This window comes from Dendrobium catenatum, unplaced genomic scaffold (genome assembly GCF_001605985.2).
Source record: "Dendrobium catenatum unplaced genomic scaffold, ASM160598v2 fragScaff_scaffold_1220, whole genome shotgun sequence".
NCBI classification, from domain to species: domain Eukaryota; kingdom Viridiplantae; phylum Streptophyta; class Magnoliopsida; order Asparagales; family Orchidaceae; genus Dendrobium; species Dendrobium catenatum.
In genome coordinates this window covers 13,688,474-13,708,328 of record NW_021319682.1, presented here as the reverse complement: position 1 = coordinate 13,708,328, position 19,855 = coordinate 13,688,474, and positions in this window count along the sequence as shown.

The window sequence follows — 19,855 nt, the reverse complement described above, 5'->3', positions numbered from 1 at the left end:
ATTTGTCTTAAAAAATTTTGATCCAAAATCAGATGAAGAAATTTTTATAGGATACTCAAGTGTTGAAAAATCTTATAGAGTAATCAATAAAAGAACTTTAGTAATTAAGGAGACCACACATGTTGTATTTGATGAATATGGAATTTTGGAAGAACCAATTATTGAAAATGATGAGATAGAGATTAACTCCCAAAAAATTGAGAAAATAAATTTGAAAGAAAAATTGGAGATAGAAAACTCAGTGCCTAGAAATTCAAGTTTTTTTAAAAAAACACCCAAAGGAATTGATTGTAGGTGAACCTAGTGAGGGTGTTAGGACTAGGCGTGGACTGAATAAAAAAGTCAATCATTCAGCCTTTATTTCAATAATAAAACCCACAAATATTGATCAAGCACTTTCAGATGAATTTTGGATATTGACAATGCATGATGAATTAAATCAATTTGTAAGAAATGAATTTTGGAAATTAACTGCAAGGCCAAAGGATCAAAGTGTCATTGGAACTAAATGGGTATTCAAGCAAATGAATGACTCAGGAGTAGTCATTAGAAATAAGACTAGATTGGTTGCTAAGGGGTATAATCAGATTGAATGGATTAATTTTGAGGAGACTTTTGCCCCTGTAGTTAGATTTGAAGCAATTAGGGTTTTGTTAGCCTTTACCTATTTTAGAGGATTTAAATTGTACCAAATCGATATTAAAAGTATCTTTTTAAATGGGGTAATTCAAGAGGATGTATATGTGGAACAACCTCCATATTTTGAAAATTTTAAACATCCAAATCATGTTTTCAAATTAAAAAATATATTATATGGATTAAAACAAGCGCCTAGGACTTGGTATGAGAGGTTAAGCACCTTCCTACTTGAGAGATCTTTTGAAAAAGGAAATATGGACACAGCTCTCTTTTTGAAAAAATTGGGAGAGGAAATACTCATTGTACAAATTTATGTTGATGATATCATCTATGGATATATAAATAAAATTTTTTGTGATATTTTTTCTAAAAAAATGAGTAGTGAATTTGAGATGAGTCTAATGGGAGATTTGAGCTATTTTTTAAGCTTTAACATTAATCAAATTGAGGATGGTATATTTCTTAGTCAATCGAAGTATGTTAAGGACATCCTCAAAAGTTTGAAATGGACCAAAAGTTTGAAATGCTAAACCTGTGAATACACCTATAAGTTTCTCTGTTCAGTTGGATAAGGACCCTAAGGGAAAATCTGTTGATCAAAAGAAATTTAGTGTGATAATTGAATCTTTGCTTTACTTGACAGTCACTCGACCCGATATCATGTTTAGTATTTATTTATGTGCTAGATTTAAATCAGATCCAAAAGAATCACATTTGACGGCAGAGAAAAGGATTTTAAGGTATCTGTTGGGAACTCAGAAATTAGGAATTTGGTATCCTAAGTTTAGCTCTTCATTTGAAATAATTGGATTTTTAGATTCAAATTTTGCAGGTTGTAGTGTTGATAGAAAGAGTATTTATGGAACTTATCAATTCATTGGAAATTCTTTAGTCTCATCGTCCAGTTAATTTTAAATGATATCATTTTAAAATTATTTCAAAAAAATATCGCTTTTATCGCTTTAAACTTATAAAATACACAACTTTTTCATTTTAAACCCATTTTCGATGCACAACACCTTATTGTTTTTGTATTTGAGTTCTGCATCATTTGAGACCATTCTGGTTTAAAAATAATAGGTATATCTATAATTATTTTGAAAACAACAAAAATACTATTTTAAAATATCCTATAATTGCATTTAAACTTTGAAAAATCATAAATTTCTTATTTTAAAACTGATTTTGATGTATAACCCCTTGAATTTTTCAGAAAATATGAATTTTATTTAAGATTGTTTTTAGTCACTGATTTTCACTGTTTTGGAAGATTTATGTCTTGGAGTATTATTTGCCTATTTAATTACCATCCCTTTAATTAATATAATAATTATTTTCAAGATACAAACTATTTTCAAATCGTTTTGAGACCTCGTTAGGGTGGTCAGTAGGTCTCCCATATAATTATATAGATATGATTTAAACTATTTTTAATTATATTATTTTTCTAAAAATTATATGTATTTATAATTACTTTAAGTACTTTCAAAATTACATATATATTAAATCTTAATTTTGGGAGACTTACTACATGAAATCTTAGACATGGGTTCCATGAATGAAGATAAACCATGGGGGAGTGGGTTAGTGGGTGGTTGGATTCCAATCATTCACTAATCCCCATCATTAGTTTTAATTACTTTTTTGTGCTCATCGTAGCTTGCATGTGTAGGTTGCACCACGAGCACTTAGCATAGGCTCTCCTAGATTTAAGGACATGTGTGTTTACTAATTTTATATGTTTCCTATGCATTTATTACCTTGAGGGTTAGTGTGAACTTCGATTTAAACTCATTTAACGTAGTGACACCTTAAGGACAATAATTAAGGACCGTCTAGCAAACTTAGAAAATTTCTATGGACTAGGGTAAATCACTGATTGACATGAGAACCTCAACAATTTAACTTAGGGACATCATAAATCTCCCATAATTTTCTAGGAATTTTTAGGAGTCTTTAGACCTCTTAATTAACCAACCATAATTAACCTGCTAAATAAGGCCCCGAGACATTTCAAAAGTTAAAATAAATACATTTTAGGTCATAAAATTACCTATAATAGCTTGAATTGACCAGAATCAGATCCTTGACCTTAGATAAATAGTGCTCCCTAGTTTAACTTTAGTTTGACCCCTAATTTGGCCATAGGTGGAATTTACCATTTTGCCCCTAATAATTCATTAAAAATTATTAAAAATCCCAAAATTTCTCCAAACACTTGGGAACACCTTCTCAGGTCATTACTGACCTTTGGGGGTGATTCCAATAAGTTTGGAGTAAATTTGGATCAAAACAATAAAAATAGCCCTTTATTAGGAAATTTAGAAATTCCCATAAAAACCCTGAATTTAGAAAATTCATAACTAATTGTAGAAAATTCCAAATTAGGCGAACTCACTTGCATTAGACTCCAATTAGGGCCTAGTATTTATTAAAAATCTTAGGATTCCAGAAATTGGCCTAGATTAGAAAGTCAACTTTTTGGTCAATCGTAGTTCATTTAGGGCCCGAAACTTAGAAAATTCATAACTTTGCCTAGAAAACTCAAATTTCAGCCTAATATCTGTCTAACTACTCTCCTCTTAAGGTCTAGTATTTTCCTAATGTGTTAGGAGACTCAAACCTAGCCCATTTCCCATAGTGACTTTTTGGACCCTTAGTCTAGTTACTAGGAGGACCTGAAACTTTCTAAAATTAGCTAATATAACTTAAACTTTAAATATCAGTATCCTAAGCTCTTAAAACTGATCAACAAACTAAAATAATTAAAATGCACCCTAATTCACTAATATTTTAATTTCAACTAAAATATCCTTTTCAGATCCCCAACAAACCTGAACTCAATATAACTTTAACTAACTACCTTGTTTAGGACCTATCCAAACCACACTAGCCTTACACACATAGAATTGTTAGCTAGGGCACCACTTCTAGATCTAGGTTTGGCCGCTGGGTTTTATTTTTTTCTGCTGTGTGTCGGAGCTTTCTGTGGTTTTCATTGCATGTTGTTTGAAATTGCTGATGTATTTGCTTACTTTTTCTACACTCTGTGGATGATGTGATGAGCGCTAGATTTACCCCTAGGTTAGGAGCGTCACATACATATATATATACTATTCTTCCATGTAGGTGGCCATGCTCAAGCTAATAAAGGGGGGGGGCACCGTTATGATTTCTAATACTGTCTTATGCAGGTGCTTGCTCAGCCCCCTTAAATAAATGAGGGCTAAATAAAAATAATTATAACTGCTACAGATGGAGCTGCTTAGCCCTCATAATTAGGAGCATGGCATGGCACAGGGTCAATGTATTGAGTTATTTTCATTTTCATATATAACTGTTTATGATTTTTATTATGATAACCCTGCAGGTTCTTTAGATTTCCTTTCTGCTTTTCTTTTGGATGTAATATTTGTAACATTTGTTATAAGTTGTGAAAGTGGTCTTTGAGTGTGGATATTCTTATCCCACTTGAATCCCAAAAGAAGAAGGCATCCTCATAGGGGAGAGTCTTCTTCCATTTTGGAGATCGAGTGGGATGGCTTTAGATATCTAAAGAAAAAAGGCAATGCCCCTTATCAAGGGGGAATTGTCTCTTCGTTTGGATATTCAAGCCACGACGGATCCAAGGAGTTCAAGGAGGAGAAATCCAAGGAGTCCAAGGAGGAGAGATCCAAGGAGTCCAAGGAGAAGAGTTCCAAGGGGTCCAAGGAGAAGAAGACACCCAGAAGACTGAAGACCAATATCCCATTCAAAGTCATTTGCATCTGTCATAGGCTTAGAAATCTGGGTTGTTGGCAGTGGTGCCCGACCACTTTACTTTCTGCATATCTCGGTTGTAATAAGGGCAATTTGCATATGGCTATTTAGTTGATTATTCTGGATTTATATTGATGTGCTTACCTGATTGCGTAGTAGAATTACCTTTTTCTTCTATATTTCTTTCTTGGATGTCATTTTTGCTTTTGCCTGGATTTCGTTAGGCTCTCTAAGGACTATAAAAAATTTTCTACTCATAACCAAAATTAAATATTTAAGTTTTAAATAATTTAGAAACTTAATGAACTTATGGAACTGCTGGAATCATCCGGAATGTATGCATTTTACTGCATCATTCTCTCCTTCTTATAAGACTTCTTCCTGCCTGCGGGTAGAGTCTGGATAATCTGGCCTATGAGGATGAAGTGCCGGATCTAGGGAGACCCAGTCTTTTCAGAAAATTATTTTCTATAAGCCTGTTTTTAAAATTCTATAACATTCATGAGCTGACGTTTCAACTAGCATGCATTGCATTAGTAACTAACTAAATAAAATTTAATTGCATTAGCTAGGAGCATCTGATCCACATAAGTCCATGACCACTTAGGAAATCCTCTAGATGTCAGTCATATTTTTAAAAAACTGTACCACCCACCCATCTCTCATAACTGACTTGATAGCATGGTTTTGAAGCGATTAGGAGGTTAGCTGGCTTCCCAATCTAGGCTGGGGTAAGTCCAGGTTTTTGCACTGCATTAGCTAGGACACGGGTCTTAGTATTTCGTAGAACACTAAGCCCAACCTAGATTTAGGATTCGAGGCTACTACACTCGGTCTCGTAGTATGCCTTAAATAGTAGGTAGGTCCCTTCTTTTCAGGGACCCTAAATCTTACTTATCTGCGTCATAGGATGACGCCACCTCCATCTCTTCTCTCATGCATGTGATTGAGTGCTTGATTTTCTTTTCCCAGTTTCTCTCTAGTACCCTAGAGCCTCCGAATGTTGGTATGAGCCACGCAGGTTGATTTAGCCTCTTTGAGACCTTTCTTCCCTTTGAGTAGGATTTCCTAATCTTCACCCCTGTGCCAATCCCACCTTACGAAGGGATAATGTATGATCCTTAATCGAGAGTTTTCTTAGGCTTCGTCCTGGGATGTAATTAACTACGAGGGCTTGCGCCCATGGGAAACTCTGTCCCACATCTACTAAACCTCATTCGAACTACTGTATCGGATGGGGGACCAGTTTCTCTCTCCATCTTTGGATTATATATTATCTTTTGTTGTGTGTACTCTGGGATTGGTACTCCTTAGATTAGGTCCGTCCCACTCTTAGTTAGGGTCTTTCCTTAGTTAGAGTTCCTCCACTTTAGCTAGGGTTCCCCCTACTCTACTTCTTTCCAGCCTTACAGGTTGTTCCTTTCCCTATAAAATCCTATCTACCTTTATCAAATCTTTATAAAATCCTTCATTCTTTTGTGATTTCAATTCTAACTAATTCTTTTCACTTCTTTTTCTTGGTAGCAGTGTCATGGCTTCCTTTGCTCCTTCTGTTACCTTTGCTTTTTGGTTCAGACACGCGGGTGACTCTTCCTGAGTCTATGCTCACTAGTCAGCCAGTTGGAGGGATCACTTTTGGTTTCTTCACTAACTCGGCATTTGTCACTCTTGGCAGGCCGACCCCAGCGGAGGCCGCTGCATTCTCTCCTCCTCAGGGGAGAGGATGCGCAGCCATGCGCCCTTTCGGACGACCAGCTACTCGGCGGACAGCCCGGGCACCTGCTCGTCCCGTTTCTATACTTGCGCAACTAGTGCACACTGTGGCTAGGCGACCAGTACCTAGGCCACATCCTATTCCAGTTTGTTCTGTGGTTAGGCGTCCAGTGCCTATCGCTCCTATTGCACAGGTTTCTCCGGCCCCTCAGCGCCGGCAGCCTGCTACTATTGTTACTCCTGTTGTTCCGGCTGAAGTACCTCTCGTTTAGGTTTCCCCTCCCGCTTCACTAGGAAGAGGGGTGCCTAGATCGAGGTGCCTTCATCCTCTTCTGGCCGGGTTTCTGTTTTTGCTTGGCTTTCTTACCCCGAGACTAATGGGCAGACCCCGGCACTTCCAGTCATCCCCGTTCCCCCTGCCACCCAGGTAGTGGGTTCAGATGTCCCTTCCACATCCACTTCCAGCCTTGGGAGAAGGGCCCGGAGGAATAGGAATAGGAGGTTATGTTTAGCTGCATCCGAGGCAGAGAGGTAGCAGATGGTTGAGGCGATAGCTCATCGAAGCTTGTTCAGAGGATGGTGGCTACAGACAGTGGAGACCACGACTAGTTCTTGTTGTGCCTACTCCACAGGTTATTGTAGCACCTGAGATAGAGGCAATCCAGGGAGGACTCTTCTCCCCACTAACACACAGTGGGGATGAGGAGGACGTTGCCCGTATTTCGGCGGCCCCTCCTATTTCCACTACCATGCCATGGGCTACGGTTCCCAATGACGCTGGTGTTTGAGCCCTCACTCAGAGGATTCGACATATCATCCGCCTAGCTCGTGGTAGGGGGCCCGTCAGTCGGGAGAAGATACTCTGGTAGATTTCTCAGGCGACTTTCTAGTTACGGAGGCAGACTGCGAGGAGACTTTAAAGTTGGCAGAGGGGACGACACCCCAACAGCCTGCAGTTCCAGTAGTTAGGCCACCAGCAGTGGCTCCTGTGGTAGGACGACGCCCACATCATCGAGGACGGAGATAACAGTAGGAGCCTGCCTGGCCTCAGGTCAGTTCAGAGGTGGTAGTCCCAGAGAAGCCAGTTGCTAGTGCAGCACCACATCGTACCATATGGGTTTGGAGACGTCGACAGGCAGACACCCCTGTCGACCCAGTTTCAGCAGTTGAGATAGACCGGTTGTTAGAGGCAGAGCAGCCAGATGAGGCAGCTGATCAGATTGAGGTTGTGGCTCCTTCCGGGTCTGAGGCGGTCCCGATGGTTTGCGATGATGGTTCAGTGCCTACCCCAGACAGATCGCTAGTACAGATTGAGGCAGAGTTAGCCCCTAGCACTCATAGGATCACCTCTCCTATTAGCCCGTACATAGAGGCGATGCGACGAGCCTTTTTAGACGATGATGATACACTCGTAGATACCAATGAGGATGTGCGATTATATCAGGTTTGTGTGGTTACCCGCAGAGGTCACTCGGATGAGAGAGAGCCCGAGGACCTGGATGAGCAGAGAGAGCCTGAGGTGGGTGGATCTCCCAGATCAGTTGACACGGATGCTACGTTCCTGAACCTCCAGGCATAGATGACAGAGATGTCAAGAGCTATGACAGCCATGACAACACAGTTGACAGCCTTGGGGGAGATGCCCCAAGTGGCAGGTGTAGCCGCTGCCAATACTTCTAGAGATCAACCAGTTGTGCCTCCAGTTACACTAGACCCCCTAAGAGTAGACAGGGTCCAGAGAGCAATGCCTGTAGCACCTTCAGTTGTTCAAAGTCAACCAGCTCAGCTGTCAGCGGGTCAGCTTCAGGATCTGATTGCCCAGAAGGTAGAGCAGGCCATTTCCTCCAGGAAGACCCGAGAGCCAGTTAGCAGAGGGCGTCCTTACCCGGTAGAGTACGAGCAGGAGCCCTACCCTCCTAGTTTCATCCCTCCTAGGTTCAGAGTGTTTGACGGGCTTGAGAACTCGAGGCAGCATGTGGCTCAGTATCGGGTCATATGTTGCAATATAGGAGGGAGTGACCCGTTGATGTTGAAATTTTTCGTTATCAGCTTGGCGGGGGTGGCATTTGCTTGGTAAGCCGACCTCCCAAATGACTCAGTTAGGACTTTCGCAGAGCTAGAGCAGTTGTTCATCCAGAAGTTTGTCAGTACTGAGCACCGGGTTACAGTTGGGGAGCTAGTAGTCATCAGACAGAGGCCTAGAGAGTCACTCACATATTACATAGTCAGATGGAGGAACCTTAGTTTGCAGTGTGAGCCACAGCTACAGGAGAAGCATGTAGTTGAGATCCTTTTGAAGAATATAGATGGTCCCATTGCTCCATACCTAAAGGGTTTCACCATACGGACCTTTCAGAAGCTACTGACTAAGGTCACCAGCCTATAAGACAGCATACCCGATGCAGTCCCTCTTAAGGCTGAGAGTCAGCCTTCTCGCAGACCTCAGCGGCAGGAGTTTTCAGGGGCACCTCTACCCAGGAGAGGGGAGGTACACAGTACTCAGGGACCAGCAGATAAGGGAAAGAGGCCCTTAGGTAGTTTAGCACCTTCACAGCAGTCACACTTAACTAGTCAGCCAGCAGCACAGCCTAGGACCTCCAGTAGGACTCCAGAGAGTCAGCAGTCCTTACAAGAGAAGCTTAGTAAGGAACACCCCTTTAAAAGGAAGAGTGTGAAGAAAATTTTTAAATTCCTTACTAAGAGGAACATACTTACCTTTCCCAGCAATAATAGAGTGGAGGAGGAATGTCAGACTGAACACCCACTCTTTTGTCCTTACCACAGATATGTTGGGCATGCGTTAGAGGATTGTTTTGTGTTCAAGGATAAGGTTGAGAGGTTGATGGTCACAGGACAGATACACCTTCAAGATAGCGATCTAGTGCAGCCCAAGGGCAAGGACCCTCAGACAGTTCAGATGGTTTCCAGTCCCAGCTACAGTCCAAGCCAGAGTGATAGTCAGGGCAGCAGTGACAGTTTACCCCAGAGTTCTGAGGGAGAGTGGTAGTTAGCACTCTCCAAGAAGACCATGAGGATGATAAACCGTGCAGTTCAGAGTTCAGAGGCAGTTGAGAGGAGGCCACCACAGGCCAAGTCGATAGTGCCCCTACAGTTACTACTCCAGCACTTGTACCTTCTTCTTCTTCTCTTTCTTTGTAGTGTCTACTGAGCACATTTCTTCTGCTTTATATAATAAGAAATTGTATGAAAGAGAAAAATATATTGTAACCTATGAGGGGAAGACAGGGTTCCTTCCAGCACTTATGCTGAAGGACTTTGTTCTCCCTTTATTTGATGAAGAAATAATAGAAGAAGGTGATTCTGACTACTTCTGGTGTTCTTTTTCTACTACTTTTACTTCTAGTTCTACTTCTACTTCTTCTAGCACTCACTCTTTTACTGCTTTACATGTTTCTTACAATATGGATAATTCTAGTGAAGAATCTGAGTATGAGTATGAAGATGAACCAGTCTTTATGATACCAGATGGTGGATGCTACATGGATTCAGAGGATGAATTCGAGAACCCACTCCCAGTACTTTCCTTAGAACCAACACCTGCCACCACCACTGAACCAGAGGAATCTCCTGTTGAGGATGACTCAATACAGGAAGTTCATCTGCGTTCAGGGAAGGTCCTTCCACCTAGGTTGACTAAAAGTATAAAAGATAAAAATATCATTACCCAGCAGGATGACTCTATCCCTTCCTCCCAGGAGCAGCCTAAGGAGAAAGGGAAAGGCCCTCAACTGGAGGTTGATTACAATGTGTTGGCTCACCTAAGGAAAATTCCTTACATTCTTAGTATCTATGAATCTTTGATGTTGTCACCTGACTTGAGAGAAACACTGGTAAAATCCTTGCTTGAACCAGAGACCTATCAAGCCTTCTTTACTTCCGACCCCACTGATGAGGCATGACATCTGTACAACACGTCATGCATCATATTTTCTAGTCGTGACCTTCTTTTAGGGACTACTGAGCACAATCGTCCCTTGTATGTCACTGCTAAAGTCAATGGTTATGAGTTGAACAGGGTCCTCATAGACCAAGGGGCTTCAGTAAACATACTAACACATAAAACTCTGAAGAGCCTCTCATTGGGTCATTTGAAGCTCACTTTCGACAAGATCATGTTGAAAGGCTTCAATGACCACGGCCAGCGAGCTCTAGGGTCTATCACCCTGCCTCTGAAATTTGGAAATTTTCTGAGGCAAAGTTTCATATGATTGAGGCTGACACTTCATACAAGGCTATCTTAGGAAGGCCTTGGATCCATGAGTATGGAATGGTGCCCTCTACCTTGCACCAATGTATAAAGTTTCTGAGGAATGATGTTGAGTATACCATTCATGGAGATACCCAGCCCTTTTCCGTGCATGAGATCTCTATGTACGACGACACCGAGTACTACGTACCTCGAAAGGCTCATAGAGCTCCACCTGCTCAGTCCCAGTGATACCTGATACTGTTCTACAGGGTTCTACGCAGCCACCTGCATAGGGTCCTATACAATCGTCAGTACACGATCCATCACATGTTGGTATTGAGCCAGGTGCTCCCACTACCCATTCTGATAGAGATCCCTCTTAGTTTGTGGTGAGGAATGATGTTCCCCCTAGTAGAGGTAGAGGGAGAGGTAGAGTTGCAATCCGCGAGCCATAGAACCACGACACTCGCACACCTCCTCCCCCTAACCTTTACACTTCTTCTTTGACTGTAGAGTCTGACTATTTTGACAATGAAATGATCGATATCCTTCAGCGTCCAGTCACTTCACCATCTCCCTATTCTGCTGGTTATGATTCACTGCCTACTTTTCGTTGCCATTTGATACCTGAAGGTGGATTGGTTATTGATATTAGCTCAAACGAGGAAGAGGACTTTCGACGTCAGACTACTACCAGACAACCTTCCCCCCCATCAGATACACGGGATAGGAGTTCGGGATTCCAGTCAAAGATCTTCTAACACTCCTATAGTTGATGATGATAGCCCAGTATGGGGTAGTCACAACCCCATATCTCACTTGTATGATACATTTGGGCTAGCCCGACCTAGGGAATGTCCCTCTGTACCCCGTAGTATTGGTGCACCACTGGGTCCTGTGAGACAGGATCTAGAGGAGACCGCTATGGATATAGAGATCAGGAGTGCCCCTCGTTACTTTTCACCTACTGTAGAGAGCTTTATTGAGCGGGGTCTCGTTCGTTTCACTTGGCCCGACAAATAAGCTCTAAGGCAGGCCCGAGTCTGGCAGACTGATTTCCCCCAAGGTCTAGGAGGCGTAGGTTATATGGGATTAAATCAGTCCAGTGATGCCAACATTCGTGCCATTTCTCATGCTTATTTAATTATTTCTCTTGCTGACGAAGAAGACCCGGATAGTAATGATGATAGAATACTTGATGCTCCACAAGAGTTTGAAGATGACGCCACTTCAGTCATGGACGAACTGTGTGAGGTAAATTTAGGTATTGAGTCAGATCCTACGCCTATTTTTCATAGCGCTCTTCTGTCTGATTCAGACGCTCAAGAATACATCGAGTTACTATCAGAGTTTAGAGACTGTTTTGCCTGGAACTACACTGAGATGCCTGGTCTAAATCCAGAGATAGCAGTTCATAAGTTAGCCATTAAGCCTGATGCCGTCCCTATTAAACAAGCACCTTATACGATGAGGTTGGAAATTGAACAACAGGTGATCGCTGAAACCAAGAAGCTTATAGAAGCTGGTTTCATTAGGGAAGAGAGGTACCCCACTTGGCTTGCCAACATTGTTCCAGTCCGTAAGAAGAGTTGACAGATACGGGTCTGTATCGACTTCCGTGATTTGAACAAGGCATGTCTTAAGGATGATTTTCCTCTCCTCATTTCTGAGCTTATGGTGGATATAACATCATCTCATATCATCTTCTCATTCATAGATGGTTCATATGGTTACAATCAGATAAAGATGGATCCCGAGGATGAGAAATTTACTATTTTCCGGACACCTAGAGGTGTCTTTTATTATAAGGTGATGCCCTTCGGTCTCAAGAACGCCGGAACCGCCTATCAACATTCCATGACTGCCATCTTTGATGAGATGATACATGAGCAAGTTTAGTGCTATGTGGATAATTTGGTCGTCAAAAGCAAGGTCCGTGAAGATCACCTTAGAGATCTGCGAATCATTTTTGAACGCCTGCACAAGTTTAATTTAAAGATGAATCATTTAAAATGCGCATTTGGAGTCAGTGCAGGAAAGTTCCTAGGGTTTATAGTTCTCTACCTTGGCATTGAGATAGACCCCTTTATGATCAAAGCCATAGTAGATTTAAAACCCCCTAAGAGTCTTACCCAGTTGAGGTCCTTCTAGGGTAAACTAGCTTTCTTGTGGGGATTTATCTCCAATCTTTCTGGTAGGTGTCATCCTTTCTCTGTACTAGTGAAGAAGAATGCCCGATTCTACTGGGATGAGAGTTGTCAGGAGGCCTTTGAGAGTATAAAGCGCTACCTGATGAACCCCCTTGTTTTAGCTGCACCTATCCCAGGTAGGGCATTGATTCTCTACACTACAGCCCTGGATGAGTCTCTAGGTGAACTCTTGGCTCAAGAGAATGAGGAAGGTAAGGAGAATGCCTTGTACTACCTCAGCAGGTGATTGATACCTGCAGAGCTTAAGTACCCAGCGATAGAAAAGCAATATTTAGCCTTGATCTTCGCGGTACAGAAGCTTAGGCATTATATGCTATCACATAAGATCAATCTGATCTCTCGAGTCAACCAATTGCAGTACTTGATGACCCGTCCGACCCTTTCAGGTCTACTAGCACGATGGTCTATGATACTAATAAAATTTTATATTACTTTTGTTCCCCAACGGGCCGTCAAAAGACAGTCTCTAGCTGACTTTTTGGCCGATCACCTGATCCCTGCTGATTCACCACTCAATGATGATCTACCTGATGAATTAATCTTAAGTGTGGATGAACAGGAGTCCCCTACTTGGGAGTTCTACTTTGATGGTGCGTCATCCGTTAAAACTTTAAGTCTAAATAAAACTCCTATAATTAGGGTAGGATTATGCCTGATTTTTATGTCTCCTAAGGGTCATACTCTACGGTACTCCTATATTTTATCAGAACCTCATACTAATAATGAAGCTGAGTACGAAGCTCTAATTTTGGGGCTAGAGTTGGCCATTCAGATGAGTCTTACGCGGGTGAAGATCTTTGGAGACTCCCAACTGATAATCAATCAAGTGGTTGAAGTCTACAAAGTGCTTGAGCCTGAGCTCATTTCATATCATAATAAAGTAATGGAGCTCCTAAGCTTAATACCAGAAGTAACTTTGGCCAAGGTCCCTAGATCTGAAAATGGAAAAGTAGATGCATTGGCCAAGTTAGCAAAAGAATTAGCTGATCATACTGGAAACCCAGTGTCTATTATGGTCAAGTATCATTAAGCTCTGTGCCCCGCGGACTTGTCTACTCCCAATCAAACTCTTGCAGTGTTTGCTGTGGATGAGGAGTCAGAATGGAGAGAACCCTTCATAGATTATTTAAAACACGGTAGGCTTCCAAATGATAAATCTCTCGCTGCTCAAATTAGAAAGAGAGCCTTATCATTCGCCTATGTAAATGAAACTCTATATCGACGCTCTTTTGAACAAATATGATTAAGATGCCTCAGTAAAGAGGAGGCTAGTAGAGTCATGAGCGAGATACATGAAGGGCTTTGTGGTGCCCATCAATCTGGACCTAAAATGAAAGGCATAATTAAATGCCTTGGCTACTACTGGCCGACTATGATCCACGATTGCATGGAGCACGCTAAGAGGTGCCACAAGTTCCAGATTCACGGCACGGTGATTCAACAACCCCCTAACCCGTTGCACCATACTATTTCTTCTTGGCCATTTGAGGGATGGGGCACAGATGTGGTGGGTCCTATAGACCCTCCTTCCTCTAAGGGTCATAGGTTCATTTTAGCTGCCACTGATTAATTCTCTAAGTGGGTAGAGGCTATCCCACTTAAGAAAGTTAAATCAGAAGATGTGATGCGTTTCTTTCACGATAACATTGTTTATCGCTTTGGTATTTCGCACCGTATAATCTCAGATAACGGTCCGTCCTTTAGAAGCACCAAAATTGCCAGATTTGCCCACCGCCATAACATTAATTGACGATACTCATCAATTTACTACCCTAAAGCCAATGGCTTGGCAGAGGCATTTAATAAGACTCTTGTGTAACTGATAAGGAAAATCCTTATTGCAAATAAAAGAGAATGACATGATAAGTTACCTGAAGCATTATGGGTATATAGGACTACTTACCGTACTCCTACTCAGTCCACCCCATATGCTTTAGCTTTTGGGGCCGAAGCTGTCCTCCCACTTCAGGTCGAGCTCCCCTCACTGCGTGTTGCAGTTAGTCACAATCTATCTGAGGAAGATAATGCCCGACTGAGGTTGGAAGAGATTGATAGTTTAGATGAGCTTCGTTTACGAGCTTATCAATGCCTTAAGCTATGTCAGGCCCGAATGACACGACACTACGAGCGTCTTATCAGGCCCCGTGCTTTTCGGGTAGGCGAGTTAGTTCTTATTTTACGTAGACCTATCATCTCGCACCGTCGGCGAGGTGGTAAGTTTGAGCCTTTTTGGGAAGGCCCCTTTGCTGTAGAGAAAGTTTATAAAGGCGGTGCTTACCTACTGGTTGATGCAAATGGTGTTCACCCAATGCCTGTCATCAACGGGTAGTACTTGAAAAAGTACTATGCCTGAGTCTAGTACTTCACAGGGGAGCCTCCCTACCGCATGTAGAAATCCCTCTGTATATGTAGCTCCTAAAAGGATTCCTCTTAATTTTTAGCAGCCTACGTGGCCACGACGATTTGTCCTCTACCACGCGATGTTGCTTAGAAGAGTATGAGGCTATCCTTAGTGGTGATACCCCAATACGTCGTAGGGATGTTTTGTACTTTTGTCTGTGCGCACCAATCACATTGGTGCTATCGCATAGAATTTTTAGTTTGTTCTCCCCTTTGTAGGGCATAGTCCCCCAGTTTCACCTGCTACCCCAGGTGTGGTCTGGGATATCAAAACCAATAGTTTGAGTCTAATTTTTGAGAGGTGATATTGGGTCCACACCACCCCATGATGGTCAGGTATGGTGATGGATATCCACTATCCCTAGTTGAGTTTCTTCTTCCTATCAGTCCTAATGTGATAGATGTAGCCCCTAGTCCATTTATATGAGTTGAATGTAATCAAGACTATTAGAGTCATTGGTTTAGATTCTTTTTGAGATAGGATACAGGGTCCATATCATCCCATGCTAGTCAAATGTGGTAGTGTTGATCTTCTATCCTGATCATGATTTCAGTTATGCATCAATTTCTATATGATTGTGCTCTTCATTTCATTCACATGAGATGAATATGGTCTAGGTTATCAAAACCAAATGTTCACTCCTTCACAAGACCCTGTTAGATCTGTTTCCCAGTCTGGTTCATGTGGCGAACATGGTCTGGGTTATCAAAATCATCCATTACCCCCATTTAAAAGTTTATGTGTAATAAAGGAGGGGAGCTCTTAGTAGAGCAAAATCGGTTGCCCTTGTCACGGGAGGAACCGGTAAAACTCTCCAAAAGCACAAATTTCTCAGTTCTGTTCATGTGGCGAACATGATCTGGGTTACCAAAATCATTCACAATTCTAAAAAAAAATGTATACACATGTGATAAAAAGAGGGAAGCTCTCAGTAGAGCAAAACCGATTGCCCTTGTCATAGGAGGAACCCGGTAAAACTCCCTAAGAGTCTATATTCCCCAAGATTTCTCTTGCTACTCCCTCGAGAGCACTTTGGTGGTCTCTTCAAGGTTGAGTTCCCACTTAGTTGATTAATTAATCTTTATGATTCTAAATCATTTTCTCTACTAGTGATGTAGTACACCGAGTCTTGTATATCAAATCAATACCTTCAGATCTTAGATCTTTCTGAGAAAAGATCGCCCCCTGCTGCTCTCTTTCAGCAGCCTACCTTCCCATTCATACACTGCTCTGAGCTGCCAGAGTAAATCTATGAATGTTGTAGTGTTACTTTCACTTCGCACAGGGTCCTATCTGATTAAGGTAGATGTTACCACTATGACCTACTGATAATCATAGATCTCATTCATGATTATCGGACTAGGTGTCAGGTGTGCTCCCCTGGCACCTCAGAGTTGTTTTCTTAGCTTTGGTGTAGTACACCTGTTCTCAGGTGTTTGCGCATAAGTTTTAGGAGCTCCGATTTTCCATTGGAAGATCGACTCAGCTTCTTTACTCACCTACTTTCTACATTCGTGCCCTACTCTTAGCTGCTAGAGTAGCCCTATGAATGTTATGTTGATTGATCCTATTCCCCATAGGGTCCTACCCGATCAGGGTAGGTGTTACCACTGTGACTCTTTTAATGATTTTTTTTCACTCTTATACATGATTACTGTCCTCAAGTAGTGAGGGTGTCCCCTTTACTACCTAGAGCTGCTTTACTTGTAGTGATGTGGTATACCTTGCCTTGGATATTAGCATCACTACTTTGAGAACTTCGATATTCTCGGAAAAGATCAGTTCTTCTACTACTTTTCGTGACCTATTTTACCATTCATACATTAGGCTCAGTTGACAGATTAGTCCTACGAATGTGTTAAGGTAACTTTCAATTCCCACAGGGTCCCATTAGTTTGTGTGGGTGTTACCACTATGAGATTTCTCCTACTCAGAGTTGTTGCCCTGAGCAGCAGGAGTTCTCTCTCGCTGCTTTGGTTCTTTTCCTCTTATTTAGTGATATGTGGCGTCATGCCTTAGGTGCCACTATTACCTCTTTTTTTAGCCTTGATTCTCCAGTACAGAGTCAGCTCTTCTAGATTTTTACCACTTCTTTCCCCATTGAGATCCGACTCCTAGCTGCTGCAGAGGACCTTTGAATGTTTTGATACACTTTCTACTTCTTACAGGGTCCCCATCAGTTGGTATGGGTTTACCACTGTTGCCTCTTTGAGGATTGTTTTTGTTACTAGGCTTAGTCCTACCTTCTATAGTAGAGGTGCCCCCTCACTACTTCAGTACTTTTTACTCATTTGGAATGAGATTACCCCTTTGCGCCCTCTACTGAGGATGTATCTCTTTCAGCTTTGTTTGGGAGACGTCATTCTGATGTCTTCCTCCCCTGTTGTGTAAGGTTAGGGCTCTTTAAGATATCTCGACGGCATTTGGATACTCATGGCCACGACAATTTATCCTCTACCATGTGGTTACCAAAACGCTAGCTTGAGATTCCTTAAGTAACTCTACCCATAAAATTTTTACATATACCTTTCCTTTCTTCCTCATATCCCTACACTAATCTGTGTAAGGTCGATGATAAGATCACTTAAGCCTTCTACCCCGCTATTTTGATACTAATAAATGGATAGTTGGTTTTCTTACCTGGTTGAGAGAGCCTAGCAAAGCCCCTGGGAGGCATTCCTTACCACTCTTTCATCTTCATATCGTTGCAGGCATATGTGTCGGATAATTGTGTTGAGTGTTTTGTTTTTATTCTACTGTAGGCATATGCGCCAAGTAGAGACTCTGCCACAGGCACATACACTGGGCGGAGGTGACCTTTCTTTTCCGTTTATCCTACTGCAGGCATATGCGCTGGGTGGATATTAGGTTTCTAGTTGAGAGAGCCCGACAGAGTCTCTGGGAGGCATTCCTCACCACTCTTTCCTCTTCACATCATTGTAGGTATATGCGCCAGATGATTGTGTTGAGTGTTTTGTCTTTACTCTACTGTAGGTATATGAGCCAAGTAGAGACTCTGCTGCAGGAACATACACCGGGCGGAGGTGTCCTTTCTTTTCCTTTTATCCTACTGCAGGCATATGCGCTGGGTGGATATTAAGTTTTTAGTTGAGAGAGCCCGACAGAGTCCCTGGGAGGCATTCCTCACCACTCTTTCCTCTTCACATCATTGCAGGCATATGCGTCAGATGATTGTGTTAAGTGTTTTATCTTTATTCTACTATAGGCATATGCGCTAAGTAGAGACTTTGCCGCAGGCACATACACCGGGCGGAGGTGACCTTTCTTTTCCTTTTGTCCTACTACAGGCATATGCGCCAGGTGGATATTAGGTTTCTAGTTTAGAGAGCCCGACAGAGTTCCTGGGAGGTATTCCTCACCACTCTTTCCTCTTCACATCATTGCAGGCATATGCGCCAAATGATTGTGTTGAGTATTTTGTCTTTATTCTACTATAGGCATATGCGCCAAGTAGAGACTCTGCCACAGGCACATACACCGGGCGGAGATGATTTTTCTTTTCCTTTTATCCTACTACAGGCATATGCGCCGGGTGGATATTAGGTTTCTAGTTGAGAGAGCCCGATAGAGTCCCTGGGAGGAATTCCTCACCACTCTTTCCTCTTCACATCATTACAGGCATATGCACTAGATGATTGTGTTGAGTGTTTTGTCTTTACTCTACTATAGGCATATGCGCCAAGTAGAGACTCTGCCGCAGGCACAAACACCGGGCGGAGGTGACCTTTCTTTTCCTTTTATCCTACAGCAGGCATATGCGCCGGGTGGATATTAGGTTTCTAGTTGAGAGAGCCCGACAAAGTCCCTAGGAGGCATTTCTCACCACTCTTTTCTCTTCACATCATTGCAGGCATATGCGCCGGATAATTGTGTTGAGTGTTTTGTCTTTATTCTACTGTAGGCATATGCGCCGGGTAGGGACTCTGTTGCAGGCACATATAATGAGCAGAGGTGACTCTTTCCTCTCCACATCACTGCAGGTATATACGCCAGTTGATTGTGTTGAGTATTTGTTCCTTACACTTCTTTTGGCATATGCGTCAAATAGAGACCCTACCACAGGCACATACACCGGGTAGAGGTTTTCTTTTTCTTTATTCCTACTGCAGGCATATGCGACGGATGGACATCGACTTACTTGGTAGAGAGGGCCTAACAGAGCACCTGGCAGGAACTCCTCGCCACCCTTTTGAAAGTTCGTTAGGGATGTTAAGCCCTATAAAACTGGCCCAAGCTAATTAAAAGAGAGAAGTGATTTGTAAAACTTTAAAACCAAAGATAAAACTAAATCCAAAATCACCACAAACAAAGTACGGAAGAAAAATAAATACATAAGCAATAATAAGAAAAGAACACAACGGATTTATAGTGGTTTGGTCAAACCTTGACCTACATCCACTCCTTGGAGGCACCCTCCAAGTATTGCACTAAAACAAGTGTCTCTCCTTTAGCTCCCACAGCTAGGCGGAGAAGCCCTTACAAAATCACTTCCACCTTCCCAGGTGCGGCGGAGTCGCCGGGTCCTTTGACACCAAGGAGATCTTCTTCTTTGGTGAACTTACCTCGAGACAAGCCTTGAATCCGATGGTACTAAGGTGCGAGTTCGCCGGAGCAACCGTGTGGATCCCCCACCACACTCCCTTGAGTTCCTCCCCTTCACAGGATCTTCTCCATCTCAAACTCCACCCTTTCCTCTCTCCCTTTCAAGCTCTCTCTTCAAGTTTCCCCCATAAGAACGAAGCTACAATGGCTGCCAAAGACACTTACAAAGTGCCTTGTCATAGCTTAAATAGAAGAGCTAAAAATGAGTTCATTAATGCAAATTGCCGACATTATCGTCCAGGACGATAGGTATATCGTCCTGGCCAATCAGTACAAATTCAGCTCATCAGCCTGGGAAGA